This window comes from Mytilus trossulus, chromosome 6 (assembly GCF_036588685.1).
Source record: "Mytilus trossulus isolate FHL-02 chromosome 6, PNRI_Mtr1.1.1.hap1, whole genome shotgun sequence".
Classification (NCBI taxonomy): Eukaryota; Metazoa; Mollusca; class Bivalvia; order Mytilida; family Mytilidae; genus Mytilus; species Mytilus trossulus.
This window is the reverse complement of record NC_086378.1, coordinates 9,195,410-9,212,526: the sequence shown is the minus strand read 5'-3', so window position 1 is coordinate 9,212,526 and position 17,117 is coordinate 9,195,410. Positions and strand designations below refer to the sequence as shown.

Genomic DNA, 17,117 nt, shown 5'->3' with positions numbered 1-17,117 from the left:
TATTTTCTTAATGAAAAATAATTAATATTTATTTTGTGTGGAGGTGTTATTCATACAATATTATTAATTCAGGCTATAAATATGATGTTAACCGATTTTTGCTGTATTATGACCCATGCAGCAATTTTATCTCTTTATTGCTGCCTGAAAAGTGTTCGGGGACATTTTGTTTTACTCCTGATGGTCCATCTGTTCCAATTTGGTTAAAGGTTATTTCCTCTATTTATCTATAGTTTTCAAACAGAAACTTTTATATTACTTAAGTTGGATGTTAGTACATACATATATACTGAGGGTATGTACATGTATGCATATTCATACCCGTAGCCTTCGGGGGGTTCGGACGACCCCCCCTTGAAAACTATTTAGCACTGTTAAAGTCGATGTTCTGTTCGAATTGTGACTGTTAAAGTCGAGTTTGTGAGTCAAACGAACCCCCCTTTGGAAATTCCTGGCTACTGGCCTGATATTGTCATGATTTTGAATTTGTTTTAATTTTCTACAAATGATGTCATATTTTAGTAAGAAAAGGCATGAGTACATTGTTTGTTTGGTTATCTAAGTTCAAGCTAATATGTAAAACTTCTCCTCTATTTAACTTGCATTTGCCATTTGAATGTAAAATGTACCAGAAAAGAACGAAAAGACTCAAGAGAAAAATTGAAAGAATTTCTGCTCATCTAAAAAAATGATATTTTTTTCTAAACTATTTCCTCATTGAGACTTCTAAAGTTGGTCTTTGAATTATCTTCCTGTTTAATTCTTGGAAGTCTGTTTCAGAGATCTCATTCTTTAACATTGATATATCTTAACCTTGAAAGCTATTATGTGTAATGACCTGTAAATGTTTTTTTTTATAACATTTTATATTAGTAAAATACATGTGCATGTATGATCAAGGAAACATTTGCGATCATTTGTGTACAAACAAATGTGTAATTGGCTTCTCAGGCCAGTTTACTACATCTTTTATAAAAAATCTGCAGGTCTTCTCAACCTATCCACTTCATTTGATCTTTGGTGGATAGTTGTCTCATTGTCAATCATACCACATATATTCTTATTCTTATATTAATATCTTGTTCCAAATGTCTTCATGCAAAATAAAGATGTAAGTGTTTTAGGGTTTCCAATCCAACCCCTCATTTAGCATGTTTAGGTATTTGGATGAGTTACACTTCTTAAGTTAATTGGATGAATCATATTGGATTTATCATACGCCATAAGTTAATTGGATCAATTTTATTTAATGAATCATACTCCTTAAGGTATTTGGATGAATTTTACTCTGAGGTTATGGATGAATCATGCTCCTAAAGTTTATTGGATGGCTGCAGGTTATTGAATAAATCATACTCCTTAAGGTAATTAAATGGATTTTATTCCTGAAGTTATGGATGAATCATGCTCCTAAAGTTTATTGGATGGCTGCAGGTCATTGGGTGAATCACACTCCTTAAGTTCATTGGGTGAATCATACACATTAAGTTATTGGAGGAATCATTCTCTTAGTCTGAATTAATTGGATGAATCATACTCCTTAAGTTCATTGGATGAATCATACTCAACCAGTTAATTGGATGAATACTATTCCTTTTATTATTTTATATGAATCATATTACATGGACCATATTCTTTAAAATTGGATGACTAAAGGTCATTGGGTTAATCATACTCCTTAAGAACATTGGGCGAATTATACTCCTTAAGTTCATTAGGTGAATCATACTCATTAAGTTCATTGAGTGAATCATACTCCTTTAAGTTCATTGGGTGAATCATACTCCTTAAGTTCATTGGGTGAATCATACTCCTTAAGTTCATGGGGTGAATCATACTCCTTAAGTTCATGGGGTGAATCATACTCCTTAAGTTCATGGGGTGAATTATACTCCTTAAGTTCATGGGGTGAATCATACTCCTTAATATAAAAAGAAGATGTGATATGATTGCCAATGAGACAGCTATCCACAAAAGACCAAAATGACACAAACATTAACAACTATACTAGGTCACCGTACGGCCTTCAACAATGAGCAAAACCCATACCGCATATAGTCAGCTATAAAAGGCCCCGTTAAGTTCATTGTGTGATCATACTCCTTAAATTAATTGTGTGAATCATATTCCTTAAGTTAATTTGATAAATCATTCTGCTAATGCCCTGCACAAATATACAAATAAAGATATTGATATGATTGCAAATGAGACAACTATCCCCCAGAGACCAGAGGGCAGTTACTTTTGTATGTAAACAACTGTAGGGCACTCTATACTTCAACCTCAGAGTTTACATGTCTCATTGCCTGATTATGCTTGAAATATTTGCCACTGGATGCTAATCAAGCAAACAACACTCATTTAATTACACACCTTTGTTCAGTAGGCAGACATATATGTCCAGAATATATATATATATATATGAAATACTTGTCATTGGACAGAAAACAAGCACCAATCAATTAATTATAGAACTTTGTTTAAAAGGCAGACATGTATAAGTTATAAGAGTCACAGGTCTCAATGTCCAGAATATATATATATGAAATACTTGTCATTGGACAGAAAACAAGCACCAATCAATTGATAACAGATTCATTGAACAGGCAGTCATTTTAAAGTCGTGAATCTCAAGAGGTCTTATTTTCATGAAAATGCTTTGGACATTAAGCAAGCAACAATTACATTCAATTGCAGGTCTTAAGTAGGCGTTCATGTACATATATTCACGCATATATATGCTAGTCCTGCATTGCCCAGAATGTATTTGCATGAAATTATGACCACTGAATGTTAAGCAAACAACAATCAATCAATAACAGGTCTCCAATAGGTCATCATATTGTATAATATATGACAGTTGGAGGTCTGGAATATGCATGAAATATTTGCCACTGGCCATTAAGTAACCAACAAACAATCAACAAATTACAGGTTTTCAATAGGTCATCATATTGTATACATGACAGTCAGAGGTCTGGATTATGCATGAAATATTTACCACTGGCCATTAAGTAACCAACAAACAATCAATCAATCACAGTTTTTTCCCAGTTATTATATACATGTAGGCAGACATAGTAGTCATGAGCGTCACAGGTCTTTGTTGCCAGACAGGTTAGCCAAATTTCCAAGTTCTTATTTTTGAGTTCATTTTACATTTGTTCAGAAAAATTTGAAATTCAATTAGATATATATGAATGTTTGGTGGGAAGATTTTATCTGTTTAGAAGACAGTCTTAGCACCTGTTTGTATTGTGTTACAAATAATTACTGCAATATACAAAGACATATATCTTATCAGATGTTCTTTGTTGTGACAAATTAAGTCCCTAAGGTACAAATCAATATTTATTGTTTTTTATCAAATTTTGTATTCTAATAAGCCATGCTTCAAAAAGTTGTAGGAATTTTTTAATGATTACATCAACAGTAGTATTAAAGGGTCATACATGTTATTAAGGGTGATATATTTTTATAACCAGGAGCATTCCAATATTGTATAGGTTTTGTACTTATACATTTGAAAGTAATGGAAGGTTCATTTAAGGTTTTAATATGTACCTACATTCCTGTGGATATTAAAATGAAAAGAATGTGATTTAGATTTGATTGAGACACCTGAGCCAGGTAAACATAACAAAACGTTGTAAAGAAAATGGAGAAATAATAATATAGATGTAGATTGGACTTAAAAGATATGACACATCTATAGGTACATAATAACATATACTCATATTTAGGATTAGATGTGGTTTGACAAATATTTGATTAAATTGTTTACTAATTGTGCTTAAATATTTCAAAGACTCAGATGTGTGAATAATAATCTTAAACATCAAGGTACTATCAACCTATATTCACAAACCTGTTATTACTGTTAGTTCAGAAATTATTGCGTGCATTTATTATTGCAATTTTAATTTTGCGATTAAGAGAAAAAATCTGTTTAATAATGTTTAATGAATATAAAAAAAATCAAAATGCATGTTTTAATTATTGCGGTTATAACGCTGTTGCATTTTTAGCAATAATGAAATCATGGCAATAATTTCTGAATTTTGATACAGTATGGTGTAGTCATGTACTATCTTTTTTAAAGTAAGTAAGCCTGTTTGGATATTAGTGTTATGGGTTAACATTTAGTTTTCAACACCACAGTATAAAAACTAAAAGATTTAAATTTTATGAAGAAAAGTCTATATATTTTCAATTAAAAATATAGATAAAACCTTTTGTTTTAAGAAGACAACAATTTACTATAAAATGTATAAGTCATAGCATTTGTGTAGGATGAAGTGGGCTATCGTGCTACAGTAAACAGACCTGGCTACAAATTAACCCGGTGATAAGTATAATTCATAAGATCACATTCTGTGAAAAGGGGACATGATTGTAGTAACAACATTAAGAACATATCAGTTGTCATCTGTGAAAGGGATATTCTATAATCATCAACCAACTTGAGATGGCATCAGTGAAATTTATAAAGGGATTATTTCAACAACACCACTTGGAACTCTTGGTTTAATAGCTTCCTTGTAAAGCAGCAACCCTCTATCAAAGAAATCCTGTTGGGGGGAAAACATGCCCTGGAATTATTGTATCAACTGGGAGATATATACTATTTATGCAGGCGCTGCTGGAATGCCTTAATTCCTCTTAATATTCATAGACTTTTTGCCAAAAGCAAAAGTTGTCAGAGTAATATGGAGTAGATGAGTAAATTCTTAAAACTCTTATATAATTTTTCAAATCTTATTATCAGATAATTGCAAATAATATAACATGATTAGCATTGCATTAAATTAAAACTTGCATTTAAAAAAAAATTATGCATGGACGTATCATGATTTGTGCATCACTACATGAATCTATCTTTTCTTGAAATCAAATTTGCTAGACTAATAATGGCACAGATAATTTCAATTATCACAAACACAACTCTGACCCATAAAAAATAAACTTTTTGTATCTGTATGTTGACAAAAGTTTAAGTGTTTACTTTGCAAATACAAAGGTTCTTTTGAGCTGGCAGGTAAGAAATTTTAAAAAGAAAAAGGGAAATTTTGGTGTTAATCTGCACTTCTTAACACTGGCAAGTTTTTTTTTATCTCTCCCTACTGTAGGTCAGTTAAATTTTAGTGCAGTAATCTATCCTTGAAAAATTGATCACAATCTTAAAAAAAACATGGTTATCTAAGTAGGTGTACAGTGATGGATCATTTACTTTTAAATGCTGTTGACTTTTTTAGGACTCGGTTTTATCGCTGGAGCTATAAAACTATCTAGACAGTCAAGAATTGCACACCTATTGCCCGAGGACAAAGGCCAAACTTTGAGCTTTCACCCTATCTTTGCTCTTCATCATTTGTAGTTATTTTACTTGGCCCTTTGATCTTTAATCAAATGACTTTGATTTCTCAGGTAATCACAGGTAATTTAAGACACTTTTTCCTACAAAATATATGAATATATCACAATATGTAAATAAAGCATGTAGTATTTATATTTTATCCCATTGATCGAGGTTTTTTCTCTGAATTTTTTTTTTGGTAAATATTTTAATAGAGTTACCGGTGGTATTTATCTAAAGCATATAAATAAATTGGAATGTTTTATTTGTACTTAAATGTTAAAATAATGGGGGAAAAAGTGATGAAATGTGTAATGAGTCAATATGACATTTAGACTTAATTTGATCAAATTGTAAAAAAAATTTTAGACTCTTAAATTATACAAAAAAATACCCAAAACACCTCTTTGTCTAAGGGATACCACATGCATGTACCAATAACTCCGTCAATGCACCCCTTCTCTTCTCAGTAACAAACTCAAGTTGGAAAGGAAGGTTAATACATCAGAAAAAATGCTTTAAAAAATTGATAGTAAAGGGAAAAAAATAATAAAATGTGTATAATTAAATTGAAATATTGAATGTGAAAGAGGATTTTGAAAATGTGTAATTACACTATGTACGAAAGCAATTCTATTTTTTTTTTAATTTCCTGTGTCCCACTAGACTACATTTCCCATTTTCAATGCACAATAAATAGACTTTCAAGTGTCACACTCACAAAAAGGTGGCAATCCTGCATCACGCTTAGACCCAATGAGACCCACTATATATGCCCGCTGACTTCAAAATATTTGTTGGATAACTCATTTACTATCTATTCGGGGTAACCAAGCTTATAAAGATATGTAAAGTATGTAATGGAGTACCTTGTTGCATATTTTCACAATGAGAGTGTGTAAAAACATGATAAATATGAAAATGTGTAAAAAACATGATAAATATGAAAATGTGTAAAAATGTGATAAACTTGAATATGTGTAACAATGACAATGATTGAGATGGATAATTCTTATCATTCTTTTGAATTTGTTTTTGTCAATAAAATTGTCTCGCTGACATTTCTGAGGTGTTTGAAGTATATAAACATGTAAAAAAATAATAATTCGTAATTCATTTTCAAAAACAAAATTGGAACAATCTTATTGAAGACCAAATAGGAGGTTTACATATATAACTTATGAGTAATGGTAAAAAACATTTGGAGATACATGTATCATTTTAGCACATAATTCATAATTTTAATACAATGTACTGTGTTTGATATTTTGTACAGGTTTTGCGCTAAAGTGACACATTTTAAAGATTCTAGTTGACAGCTGAGGTTATCTTGATCCTATGTTTGTTTTTTTACTCATCATTAGAAACATTACTGTACTTATTAATCACATAGGGACCATAATGTATAAAGCATGATGCAATCACACATCTCTCAGTCTGAGCAAGTCCTAAAATGTGATATTTTGTACATGTGTAGTCATAGGATTTGTTCTATGGGTTTGGTATTTCTGTATACTTCTGATATCTTTTTAATTTCCCCTTAACAAATAGGGAAATTTCTGTATTATTTGTTTCTTTTCTCAAACTTAAGTTTGTCTCAACCACAATGCTTATAAATATAATACCATTAAACACAGATCTAGCTTGACTTTTTGTGGTGTCATTTTTGTCTCGCCTTGACGGAGTCAAAAAGCGAGACATAGGTATGCTGTTTCCGGCGACGGCGATGGCGTCAACAATGTATTAGTTTGTGATTAGCTCAGTTTTATGGGGAACCACTAGTGGTATGTCAATGATAATTGGTGTGCAGATGTATTACCATTGCCACACCTCATTGCCATGGAGATTATTTGGCTCCGCCCCCTCAGTCATGGTCTATTGACTTTAAATGGTTTGCTTATTTTACATGTATTAGTTTGTGATTAGGTCAGTTTATGGAGATCCACTTGTGGTACGTCAATGATAATTGGTATGCAGATGTATTACCATTGCCACATCTCATTGCCATGGAGATTTTTTGGCTCTGCCCCCTCAGTCATGGTCTATTGACTTTGAATGGTTTGCTTACTTTACATGTATTACTTTGTGATTAGGTCAGTTTATGGAGATCCACTTGTGGTACATCAATGATAATTGGTATGCAGATGTATTAGCATCGTCACATCTCATTGCCATGGAGATTATTTGGCTCTGCCCCCTCAGTCATGGTCTATTGACTTTGATTGGTATGCTTACATTACATGTATTAGTTTGTGATTAGGTCAATTTATGGGGATCCACTTGTGGTAGGTCATTGATATTTGGTTTGCAATTGTATTAGCATTAATTGGCACAATTCATTGCTAAAATTACAAAAAGGAGAGACATATCTCTGTGATAACAGTTTATTTCCATTCTAGAGTTATGCCCCTTTACAATTGCAAAAAAAAATGGCTGAATTTTTTGTTTCAATTCTGTCACTAGAGTGCGTCAACCAAATATTATGAAACTTATACAGAATGCAAAGAAATATATATCCCCAATAATTAGAACTAATATGAATGTAATGGCATCACTTGTAGCTTGAGTTATGTCCATTTATAGCGATTATATGCTAGTGAAGGGCATCATCTGTGTCCTATGGATACATTCCACATTTATTTTGTTGTATGTTTAAAATCAGGTTAATTACAAATTTACCAACAAAAATGATTTTGCAAATTATTCATCTAATAAATGACACTTTTTCAAATTTGTCACCAACCTCTGGGCGTATTGTATCCTTAATTTAGGTCCACATGTTAAATGTACCAATATAACACACAATGGTATGTCTTACACTAATTAACAAACTCTTGCTGAGTTTTTGCTTCAACTTATAATGCTGTGTAATAGCAGAGCTTCAGGGAAAGAATGAATTTGTAAACAAATATTCAATGTTTCATTGTTACCAGGGTATATTTGAACAAATACAAAATTAGGTTTACAAATATGAAGAAACTAGAAATGAAATATAAAATATTATAAAAAGAGAGACAAGTTGAAAATCAGTAAACAAATATTTAATTGAATTGATACATTAAATTTATGATTTGACAACAAAAAACAAAGAAAATCTTTAAAACCAGTTGTCCTGCATTCTTCATGAACTATCTGTCACTGGATGTTAAGCAAGCTAGCAAACTGCAATCAATTAGTTTTAAACCTAAATGGGTATTCAAATTGAAAATTTGGAGCAATTTATTTCAGCTCATACATGTATGATAATCATTAGATTGGGGTGCTCATTTTCGCCATATTTTTCCATGTTTTCTTCAGTTTATGTTCAGGCCTTTATGTTTTTGAAGTGTAATGATATTTCTATATGAAGATAACTTCAATTGCAAATTATTCCTAGCTTGAAAACGTGTTTGTTTTGAGAAAAATCATCTGAAAAGTGTGATTAAAGGGTGTTTGAAATATCCTGATTTTTTGTTAACGGGGGACACATATTCATTTTAACACATCTTTTTAAAACCAAATAACTGCAGCTTTAAACAATATTTATCAAATAAATTTCATTATAGATGAATAGCAGACATTTAAAAGGTGTAAAAAACTGAAGTTTAGGGCAATCAGTCAAAGAATTACAAAGAAATATTTCTTTGAATTTTTTTTTCATTCAGGAAATTTGCTGAAAATCGTTGTCCGTTTTTTGGTCCTTTGTGGTTAGTGCTGAAATTTGGTCTCATTTTCAAAAACAACCATATTTGTTTTAAAAATATAATTTACCAGCATATTTCTTCCATTTCAACCATCCTTTGAAGTTTTTACACCTCAAAATCATAAAACGGGGAATATGTGCGCCCCACTCTACATCTTTTTGAAACTCATCCATTCTGTTCAACTTGAAAGTTAGGGTTACATTAATTGTTAGATGTTGAAATCACACATATAATGCTGTGAGAAAAACAGCTGGCATCATGTGTTGCAAATAGTTGTTATCGCATGCAAAGGTACATGTATCTGAATTTTTAAAAATTGACCTGAATAGTTCAGAAATCATACACTTTTTAAAACTGATAAAGGCAAACAAAAATTAAAATTGCTAGAAAATTGAACAACATAACAGAAGATGTGATATGATTGCCAATGAGATGTCACTGCAATTTGGCCTTCAACAATGAACAAAGCCCATACTACATAGTCAGCTATATAAGATCCTGAAATGACAAATATAGAACATGTCTGGTTAGCACATGGATGATTACTATTGTAAGTGTACATGTTTGTTAAATGCATAAGGGCAACAATTTACATGGATATTTTCTTTTGTTCATGAGAAAAGTCTTTAATCCTCGTAAATATTTGTATTTAAATGTGGGAAAACAGATTAATCTAAAGGGTGAAAAAAAAGAAGTCCTTTTAAGTAGTTTTGTTTGATGTGGAAAAGAACTCCACGTAACATTCCGTTGTTGAGTGTTTACAATTTGGCGGTAAAACTCTTTAAAATTGTTAAATTTTATTGTTACTAAAAACCCTGTAAAATTCAATACTTCAAAGTTATGTTTTGGGTGTTAACCTGATTTTAAATATCACACATGTATGGGAAAATATTCATTTTACCCAGGACATTCAATCTACCTGTTGCTTATATTTCACAACTTATACAGGTCTTATACATGTTTTATTTATATATTCCTATATAATGTTGCATATAGACATTAAGCATGTTTACATGGGAGTCTACTTAAAAATTGAATGCTTGATTTTATTTTATTTTTGTAAAACATTGACTGAAGTGCATTTTGTAACCCCTGCGTAACCCTGCTTCATATTTAAAATGTGCTGACAATCAAAGTTTAGATGATCCTATGAGACACTATACAAAGAATCATTCAATTCTGAACCAGAGAGAATGATTAATTCTGATGAGAAAAAACCTTGTCTCAACCAGGACTCCAACCCCGCACCTCTGAGTTACAAGTCAGCGTGTTAATCTACAGAGCTAAAGAAGTACTTCCTTAGCCTAAACAGCTTACAGCTGACTAAGTATCTACCAATGAATGGGAGCAATCCTGTGACACTTCCCTCACCATAAGAGTCATCATATATTGTTTCATACCATTATGACTCTTACACACAAACACTACCAGTAGCTAGAATTCCTCTCTAGCCAGCTTGTCATCCATATGAGCTACAGAAGTACTTACTTAGCTCAACTGCTTACGGCTGACTTAGTTTCTTCTAATGTAGGGAATAAATTTAGTTGCACTTAATATGGACGCCCACTCTAATGTTGATTCAATTCCTTATACCGATGATAACATTAGGAAATGTTTTGACTAGTTTGTGATATCTAAACACCCTGGTGTAATAATTTTTCAGTAATACACAAATTTCTCTCGTTAAAATCTAAAACATTGTTACATACACGAGCGAATCGTACAAGTTCAATCAGATATATAAAAACCGTAAGATGGTGGAAAGGGAACGTCACCATCTAAAAATGGATAATTAACGATAGGAAATGAAAAATGATCTCTTTTATCATAAATTTTAGTATTCAGCTTTCGGTAAGTGATATAGATATCAAGATCAAGAAAGGGCAGTGGTCATTGTTAGTATTAGCTTTATTTAAAGTTAGTTCAACAGGATAAATTTCTTCAGTACATGTATACATACTGAAGTCATTATTATTGAGAGCCAAAATATCATCCAAATATCTAAAAGTATTATTAAATTTGTTTATCAGATGTTATTTCGATGGGTCTTAAATACTCTTTGCTTATTTTTGTCATAAATTGTAACTCATAGCAATTCAAAAACAGGTCCGCAATAAGTGGTGCACAGTTAGTCCCCATTGGAATTCTGATGACCTGTGATATATGTTAAACTTATCAAAAACAACCTACTAATGATTTTCTAAATGAAGTGATTAAAGCTCTTCAAAAATAAATGAAAACACAGAACAAGAAAAACAAATAATAAATCAAATGAAAAACACTGCAATTCAGTTCTTCATCTGTCATAACCAATTTGAGTAATGCTAAGTCATTTTTTACAGTATTCATTTAGGTTCTGTATTAAAAAAATGAGGGGTTGTTACATTTTCATTTAATGAACAAAAATTCCATACAGACAAAGAGGTCTAGGTATTTTGTCTTCATAGGACTACATATACAACAAAAAAATGGTTTTAAATTAAATCTGATGGATTATGTGCTTGATGTATATTTTGAAATAGGATTTGTTTGGTATTGTTTTTATTGACATGTGGTATGAATTTCACACGTTAAAAGGAAATACATATATGATTAGAGTGTTGTCACCAAGAATTAAAACTGATCATAACAGAATTGTCAAGTATCTACACCCTTTGTTAGTCTAAACAAAATATATACATTTGTAACAGGTGCATTCAAATTCAGAAAATTTTATGGAAATTGGTCTGCATTTCAAGTGCTTTTTAATTAATTCCTTGCAAAAGGGTACTAATATTTTCTCTTTTTAGGAATTTATTACAGTAAAGATAATTTAAATCATTACTAATTAATTATGATGTAAAATGATTGAGGGTGGTAATAGGCCTGTACTTTCATGACGAATAATGGTAAAAATTGAGTTATTTTTTGGTGCATGACAATAAACTATAGGCACTTTCTTTTAGACGATAAAAAAACGGAAAATGATTTTGACGAATCCCATTATTTTTTTCTCCAAAAATGATGGTAAAGATAATTATTTGAGACCTCTGACAAATCCCGATAAGGATATTTTGACACCGTAAAATTTTATTCAATTTGTCCCTAACACTAGCCGAAAATGGCCGTTTGACACTTGACAATATGGGCATTACCTACTACCCTCATGATGACGAAGGTAGAGCCTCAGTTGCGGATTTGTTAATGTAATTCATCTACTGAATCTTAAGCCTATAAACACTGTGATTGTGAGTTCCAATGATTGCTAGTTTTCCTTCCTACGGTCATTGGTTCTCTTGAGGCAATCCAGCTTTCCCCACCAAAATTATCTGGTGGATATAAAATAGCTAAAAGTTCTATTTCAGTGGCAAATCCAGGGGGACGTAGAAGTCATATCTCTGCCCCCCTCCCTTTTAAATACTCTAAAAAATTATTATATGGTGTTTTTCACTATTTATAAGGGTGGTTTGTTTAAGCATTATATTGTGCAAAATTTTTAGTTTTCAACCATATTTATGGGATTAAACCTCACCCTTTAAAAAATACTTGATTCACCTTTAAATGGGTCAGAATTTTGAATGCTGCAATAGGTGAAATAAGAATTGCTAAATTTGTAACCACTGGATCCAACCATTGTAAAACATCTTTTATTGATTTATTGAATGATTTGTGATCATCCTGAAAATTTGTTGTGCCATTTGCCATATTGGAAATATAGCAATAAATAAACAAATTAATCTTAAATATTTCCTTTTACCCGTCTTGAAGCATTTATTGTGTTGGCATGTATAAATAGGAAATCAGGTAGACATGCAATGTATATTATACATGTTATATTTATCCTTAAAAAATCATTACACTGAGAAACTTCCATGTAGAGAGAATAAAATTTCCTTTTCTTTTATCTGTTGTGTGAGAAGTTGGTGCACTATGTGACATTAACTTAAATTTCAGACAATAATTGTCTGTTTAAACTTCTTTTGATAGGTTTGAGTTTCAAATAGATTTTTGTTAGATTGGAAATTTATTGATGTAATCCATTTCAAACAGATTTATAAACATCTGAAATGGACATTATTGTTGAGATTTTTGTTAACTAAGGTAATATGTTTTAAAGAATTTTCCTTGTCAAAGCAAAATCCATTCATATGTTAACAAATTGTCTTGAAACTGATCTTTTTAGTTACAACTTATCAAGACCTATTCAAAACATAATGCTAGCCTTAATTACATGTATTTTATTAAATATTTTGGATTCATTGATATATATATATATATGTGAAGAATCAATTTATGTTGATTTATGGGTAAAGGTAACATAGTCCAATCTTATGACCATGTCGTTTGCTTTCAATGTTTTTTGTTGGATATTTTTTCTAAGGATTAATATGATTATATTGTAGGTGCAATAGAGATCAAAATCTGATGTAAACGATTGCAAAATTAGATGGTTATTTGAAATAATTAATTTAAAATATTTGCTTCCTACTTATAGGTATTCATGCACTTACTACAATGGTAATAAATAATTAATCAACTATTTTAGATATACTTTAATTTTCAACCTTTCTGTCTAAGTCATGAAGTCTGATGGGTTCTTGATTCACAATTTCAATTTTTAGGAGCAATTTCTCAGAATTTTGATATATTAAAATACAAAACCTCAGAAATTTTGACCAGAAGAACCAACAGATTATTGATAAATCAGATAGTTATTAAAATAAGTTGGTGATACATCAGATTTAAACTGTGACGGATATATAAACAAAAAATCCTTTTATATATATATCACCTGACACTTATGTCTACATGTTAAAAAAACTACAAATTTTCTTATTAGAATCTTGAGTTGGCAGGGAAATAAAATACTAGACTAATCAGTGCTGGAGTTAGTAAAATCTTGAAATATATAAATGATCACCATTAGGGTAAGGTTTAAGCCAATATTATATTTTTTCTGTTTTAAGATTAAAGCAATTATAATTTTAAAATAAGTATATTAGATGTAATGTATTCATCCTTTTATTTTATTGGTTTGATTGTCTCTTACTTAACTGCCAGTGACTAATATCTCAATTAACAATGATTAAAGAAAATAACAAATTGATCTTATTCTTGCTGTTTAACTGCCAGTGACTAATATCTCAATTAAAGAAAATAACAAATTGATCTGATTCTTGCTGTTTACCTGCCAGTGACTAATATCTCAATTAAAGAAAATAACAAATTGATCTGATTCTTGCTGTTTAACTGCCAGTGACTAATATCTCAATTAAAGAAAATAACAAATTGATCTGATTCTTGCTGTTTAACTGCCAGTGACTAATATCTCATTTAAAGAAATAACAAATTGATCTGATTCTTGCAGTTAAACTGCCAGTGGCAAATATCTCAATGAAAGTAAATAACAAATGGATCTGATTCTTGCTGTTTAACTGCCAGTGACTAATATCTCATTTAAAGAAAATAACAAATTGATCTGATTCTTGCTGTTTAACTGCCAGTGACTAATATCTCATTTAAAGAAATAACAAATTGATCTGATTCTTGCAGTTAAACTGCCAGTGGCAAATATCTCAATGAAAGTAAATAACAAATGGATCTGATTCTTGCTGTTTAACTGCCAGTGACTAATATCTCATTTAAAGAAAATAACAAATTGATCTGATTCTTGCTGTTTAACTGCCAGTGACTAATATCTCATTTAAAGAAATAACAAATTGATCTGATTCTTGCAGTTAAACTGCCAGTGGCAAATATCTCAATGAAAGTAAATAACAAATGGATCTGATTCTTGCTGTTTAACTGCCAGTGACTAATATCTCATTTAAAGAAATAACAAATTGATCTGATTCTTGCAGTTAAACTGCCAGTGGCAAATATCTCAATGAAAGTAAATAACAAATGAATCTGATTCTTGCTGTTTAACTACCAGTGGCAAATATCTCAATGAAAGTAAATAACAAATGGATCTGATTATTGCTGGCTTAACTTTCAGTGGCAAACATTTCAATGAAAGATAAAACAAAATGGGTCTGATTGAGTTTTGCTGAACTGCTAGTGGCAAATATCTCAATGAAAGAAAATAAAACATGGATCGAGGAATTAAGATTTTCTCATATATAGTTGATAAAGTGTCAATGAGTGCAATGAACAATGATGAATGCATTATGACTTTTAATCATTAACTTTCCATACCACACATGATTGTAGACAATAGTAATCAGTGCTTTTACTCTATGTTTCTATTAATCTATATACACAACAATAGTTTGACCTGAAAGGGTGACACTGCAGACTGACAGTTATTCAAAATAGACCAGTGATATTTGTACACATGATGTACATCATACATGTATAAGAAATAGCAGTGAAATGACAAGCTTTTTTACCTATTACCTTTTACTAATATATATATTTTAATCATGCTATATTCTATGTCCCTGTAGTTTAATAATAAAGTAGTTGACTTGGTTTTGATTTCTACAGATTTAAATTTAAAGTCTCTTAAAAATAGGACTTTGTTGACCTAGTGCCAGACGCTCTTACATCAGTTTTTACTATCCTAAATTGTATGACATATCTATGTATATACAGTGCATTGGTAACTGGTTTGTACCTAATTACATCAGCTGACAGAATGTCTTTTAACACCTTTGTATATTGTTATCAATCTGTTAATTACAGATAAGTCATGTTAACTTAGCTTTCTACGTGTGATTTAGTTGTCCAACATGGGTTATGCATGTCTAACTGTGGATTTACACTTGTATAAGAGGTAAGAAGGTAAATAAACAAATGTACATTTGTTTAAAAGCATGTGATTCACAAGTGTTTTCGTTTCTTGTTTTCATTTATATTAGAACATTGGTTTTCCTGTTTGAATGCCTTTATACTACTCATTTGTTGGGCCCTTTAAAGCTTGCTGTTTGGTGTAAGCCAATGCTCTGTTTTGAAGACTGTACTTTGATCTATAATAGTTGCGACTAATGGATGAAGGGTTATCATTTTGGCACTCATACCACATCTTCTTATTTCTATGTCCGTATTCAGTCTGAGTCATATTTGAAATTTGGAAAGAATATCAGATTTTTTCTGTATATATAGTGTTTCTTTGTCATCTAGCTATTATGGTGGTTTATTTTATTTCCTTTCTATAGGCTATAGTCGAAGAAGGATCATCAAACTGTAGGATTTGATTAATTTCAGTCTGAAACAGCCACTTAGGCTTAACAATGAACAAAAAAACGTCTTCACATGATTTTAAGATATTTTGCAGAAATTTCTTTGAAGTAAATAAGTTGTGTACAGACTTAACATTTTAGCAGTCAATCAAGAACAGTTCATTCACAATGTAGACATTATTCAGTATATTATGCCATGGGTAATAAAAAGCTACCATACTGAATCAATCTGATTATAATATGGATCCCATATATCTGAAAACTGCTTACTTTCTGTTTTTAAAGACCAGTGGCAGATCCGTGTGTGTGTGTTTTGTGGGTTGGACCCCCTTTTTTGTTGGACGATCAATGCATTTGAATGGGAACATGTGGTTGGAACCCCCCTTTTATCCTGGGTTGGGAATCTTCCTTTTTAAAATAGCTGGATCCACCCCTGAATACAATTCAGAATCCTCTGATTTTGATTCATACAGATCTTCAAAAATTTGAAGGCTGAAATTTCATTGGCTATCATGGCTGTCATTGCTTAAAATTGCCAATTATCTGGTTCCCTTGCAGTCCTTATCATGACAGGAGAAATAATTGCCCTGAAAGTTGCCAAGTATCTGGTTCTCTTGCAGTCCTTATGACAGGAGAAATAATTGCCCTGAAAGTTGCCAAGTATCTGGTTCTCTTGCAGTCCTTATCATGACAGGAGAAATAATTGCCCTGAAAGTTGCCAAGTATCTGGTTCTCTTGCAGTCCTTATGACAGGAGAAATAATTGCCCTGAAAGTTGCCAAGTATCTGGTTATCTTGCAGTCCTTATCATGACAGGAGAAATAATTGCCCTTAAAGTTGCCAATTATCTGGTTCTCTTGCAGTCCTTATGACAGGAGAAATAATTGCCCTGAAAGTTGCCAAGTATCTGGTTATC

General features: G+C 31.2%; 1 protein-coding gene across 2 annotated transcripts in view; it reads left to right on the top strand.

Moving 5' to 3' along the window:
• Positions 1–17,117, top strand: part of LOC134720726 (uncharacterized) — a 42,764-nt gene that overhangs the window by 852 nt on the left and 24,795 nt on the right. The window contains exon 2 of one of the 2 annotated variants that reach the window (XM_063583185.1): positions 5,256–5,427. The exons of the other annotated variant lie outside the window; for it this stretch is intronic. The gene's annotated coding sequence lies outside the window, so the exon portion shown is untranslated. The remainder of the gene's footprint in view (positions 1–5,255; positions 5,428–17,117) is intronic. 2 annotated transcript variants of the gene reach the window in all.